At 28.3% G+C, this 4,445-nt stretch overlaps 1 long non-coding RNA gene across 1 annotated transcript; it reads left to right on the top strand.

The window, feature by feature from the left end:
* Positions 1-691: 691 nt before the first annotated feature.
* On the top strand, positions 692-3,414 carry LOC150036746 (uncharacterized). Its single transcript, XR_016529017.1, has 2 exons — positions 692-3,075; positions 3,181-3,414. It is a non-coding gene; the product is annotated as an uncharacterized LOC150036746 (long non-coding RNA).
* The last annotated feature ends 1,031 nt before the right edge of the window (positions 3,415-4,445 follow it).

Genomic DNA, 4,445 nt, shown 5'->3' with positions numbered 1-4,445 from the left:
AATCGTCATGACATGTATAAAACCAAACCAATATTTTGAGTTTGACATATTGGAACAAACATCCACTATTGAAGTTGACAAGTTTTCCATATAATCTCTTTAAAATCACCAATCCTTTATTGGAATCGATTTTTTTTCATCTATGATTGACTACTCCAATAATGTTTGATTTCTTGAGGATGTCATCATCATCATAATCGATCTAATTGATTCAAAACTCATCTCAACCATCTTTTCTACTTCTTCTTACTATTTAAAGTTCTGAGCATACTTGTATTCTAGTATAACTTTTAGGAAATTGAAATATGGTTGTGTTTGTTGTGAAATAGACCTTATAATAAATATATATTTTTTTAGTTTAAGAATTAGAAAGATGAATCTAAAATTTTTAATTTAGTTACAAAAATATAAAAAGACAACAACAAAAATTAAAAAGATAAAAAAAAATCTAGTAGAAACGTGAGAGATTTAGGAGAAGATTGGACATCATCTTTTACCATAAATCAATATTTTATTTTATTTTTGGTTGCTATTTTTCAGAAAAAAAAAAAACAGCCTTTGAAATGGTCATTCATCATAATTTCTCATTTAGTAGGTAAATACTCTTCAAAAATATATATATATATATATTTTTCTTTTGGAAATAATAAGGTTCACAACCAATTTTTTCAAGGGGTGTAAATAAGGGGGGGGGGGGAACAGCAAATGAAAAATATCATTTAGCCATATTTGAGCAGAAATGTTTTAAGATATTTTTCAAAAAATAGCCTTTGAAAAGGCCTTTCCTCATAATTTCTTATTTACTGATGTCTCAAGCCCAAGCCCACAAGAAGATTTGGCCCAAAAGCAAAAGGTTAGCCTTTTTTAAGTTAGTGAGAAGGGAGGAAAGAATTTGGGCTAAACCTCAAGCCATAATATTTTTTTTTCCTTTCTATGCATATAATTGTCTAAAGTTTTCTATTTTTTACATGAATAACCTTATTGACTATTATTTTACATAAATGTCCGGTCAAATTTACCTCTTCAATCTCCTTACTATTCAGTTTTTTAAAAGTATATATACTAATATTAATATAAAAGAAGTATGTAAAAGACGTTTCTTATAGTTATGAACTTTTCAGAACAGTTATTCATTTTAAAACCTATCTAAGTAAGATAAGTTTCTCTAAAAATTTAAAAATTGTTGTCCTCATAAATAAAAGTAAGAAATGGAGAAAAGTTTCCGAGGAGAAAATAAGGTATATTTGATATATATAATATTATATGTTATAGGATCGATATGACAACCTTAGAGGGGTGAATAGGGTTTATTTATACTAATGAAAACTTTATAAGTATGGGCTCAACTAAACCAATTAATAAACAATTAGACAGTAAATTTTTTGCTAACAATTAATTTAAACAAGAATTATAGCAATTAATTTCATGCAAATAAATTATATTAATAAATTAATTGCAAGATAAAATAGGAGAGTGATAGAGAAATTGACATCTGTAATTTTTTAGTGGTTGGACATAACCGGCCTACATCTACTTCCCAAACTCCTCTTAGGTACTTCAGTCTTTGACCTTTTCCATGGTTTAGAGTTAAACTGCTACAACATTCTTTTTCTAAGCGCAAGAATAAACTTGATTCTTTCCACAATTGAGGATAAAACCATTAAGACAGCTCTTTTTTCAAGATCAAGAGTCAACCCTTACAAAAGTATGAAAAAAATATATATATCACAAACTCTCTAAAAGAGTGGATTTACAAATTTGGCAGTCAATGAATCAATCCTCACAACATAAATTATCTCTCTCAAGAAGAAGATGAAAAAAAAAAAGAAAATTAAAATTTTGAGAGAGAGCAACAATGATGGCTAATAAATTATGATGGATTGTAAAAAGATGTGAAATTGTTGTTTCAATTTTGGAGAAGTCGAAGAGTTTAAAAAGAGATGAGAGGTGAAAACCAAATTTGATTTGGACCATTGGATGTTGGTAAAAGAAAATTGAATGGTGAAGATTTAAACTCAATGTTAGCCACAAGCAAAAAAAATAATATAATAATAGGTATCTTTTAAAATAATTTCTTTTAAAAACTAACAAAAAAAAAAAAAAAAACAAATGTCCTCAATGTGTACAGAACTAACTCTTAGACACAAACATAAAATGTTCATTTTCTTGTTAAATTCGTTTTCTTTTTAAAATCAATCCAAAAATCAAAAGTCCACCATGTGTCACTTCTCCATGGAAATGACACATTTCAATTTGTCCACTTTGATGAAAAACTTATGTCATATCATTGATTTTTCAAGATTTGTTTCGATCATATCTTCTTCGTTTGAACTCCAATTTAAGTGGTTTGAATTTTCTTGGAATCGTTATTCCGAGCTCTACGCAATAGACACTTTAAAATACTCAAATTATTAATGAATAAAAGTAGGTCTTTTATAATCAAAATATTAATTAATTAATTAATTTAAGATTAATAGCTAAAAAGCCAATATATGACTGAATTTTTTAGAAATAAACCAAAGTTTATTTGATAAATACATGAACAAAATAATTTAAACAATATATCGTATTATAAATCGAGCAATATATATGATGTATCACACCAACAAAAAAAAAAACTATGGTATATGCAATATATATTTACATTCTCGGAAAAATAAATTTTTGATGTATGAATTTGGTAGAATAGGTATATTTGATATATGAGGTTTGAAATTAACGATTTTAGTAGTGAGTTTTTAAAAATAGGAACATTAAATTAAAATAAAAAGTTGAGTAGATATATGAGATGGCAGAATGAGTTGGGAAAAAGTGTGTATTTTAGTCTTTTCCATTCTCTCTCATCTCTTCTTCCCTGGTTCTGTTTGTTCTGCCTCCATTATCAAAACAAAAAACCCATCAAACCCAGAAAGAAAGACGATGAGTCTCCATAACTCCGAGCCCATGGGCGTCAAGCTCAAAGAGTCGATCCACTACCACACCCACAAGGCGCCGCAGCCCTCTCCCTCTGTCTTCTCCCCTCTATTCACCCATGGTTGCCGCCACTTCCACCTACTGCTTTGGAGTCCACGAATGGTATTGTGATTTGATTAACTGCAAAATTTAACAATATAAGAACAAACCCATTACCATTTTCTTCTTTTCTGACAATAGAAAATAATAATATAATTTCTTTTCCAGGTTCATAACTATGGAGAATGAGGATTTAACTCATTTATATTTTTTTTCCCAATATAATTTGGGTTTTTTTTTTAGTTTATCTCGGGGATTTGGGAATCGAGAGACAGGAGGGAACAAGAGAGAAGAAGAGAGAATTCTTTTAGCTCATTTATATCCCCAGTTTTAAGAATTCAAAATCACAGAACATGAAATAGTTTTGTGTGTTCATATACATTTGATACACTTTTAAGCTCATTTATATCACCAATTTTAAGAATTAGAATTCAAAATCATGGAATATGAACAAGTTTTGTGTGTTCATATACACTTGATACGCTGCTAATTCATAAATTTTGGACCAATAAAAACTATACACCGAAGCAGAGGATCCATTATTTGCCATCTGAGTTTCGTGTGTTCTTGTTGAAATGGTTTTTTTGGCTTGAAATTGGAAGAAGAAGACAATTAGTAACAGCCGTTGGTGTTTCTATTGATGAAATTTGAAGAATCTTATTTGAATTCCACACATATTCATTTTCAAAAGTAAGAGAGGAAGAGAGAGAGTGAAATAGAACATGGAGATGGAGAAGAAACAAAAGATGAGATGGGAGAGAGAAAGTAATTGAAAAGTTTAATTATATATATATATATATATATAAAACTCAAATTTGTTGAATTGGCCCAAAAGTAAAAGATTAACCTCTTTTATAACGTTGTTGTTACTAGGGTTAAACCTTTTTTTTTTTTTTTTTTTAATGAGATTAAGAAGGCTCAACCTCAAGCCATAATCTTAATCTCTAATATATATTAAAACGGCTTATGGAGGAAGAATCTTTATATGTCTTTTTTGTCCTTATCTTTTTCATAAATTTTTATATTGTCCTTTGTCGAGTGGTTATAATTTTTTAGATGTACATTTAAACGAACAGAGGTCACTTTTTCATATGATTTTATATTCCATGCATATGTCTCATATAAATAAGAATAAGTATTTCATCCGTTTAGATACATTGAATCATTATGTAACTAATTATGAGTTTTTTAAAAAATCAATATTTCTTAAGTTTGTTTTTTATTTTGAAAACCAAATTAAAATTGCATCAAATTTTCACAAACACATTATAGAAATTACACCCTAAACCCCATATTTTCAAATGATTAATAACGTGTTTAGGAGCTAGATTGAAGAGAAAAGAAGAGAAACATTCAAGAAATAATATATACAACACTCAAACGGACTTTCAATTACAAAAATTTTATCCATCATCGCATCTTTAATATTGATG

Source organism: Benincasa hispida, chromosome 4 (assembly GCF_027475165.1).
Source record: "Benincasa hispida cultivar pf3 chromosome 4, pf3_genome.v1.1, whole genome shotgun sequence".
Classification (NCBI taxonomy): domain Eukaryota; kingdom Viridiplantae; phylum Streptophyta; class Magnoliopsida; order Cucurbitales; family Cucurbitaceae; genus Benincasa; species Benincasa hispida.
The sequence above is the reverse complement of the archived record's forward strand: the minus strand, read 5'-3'. Positions and strand labels throughout refer to the sequence as shown.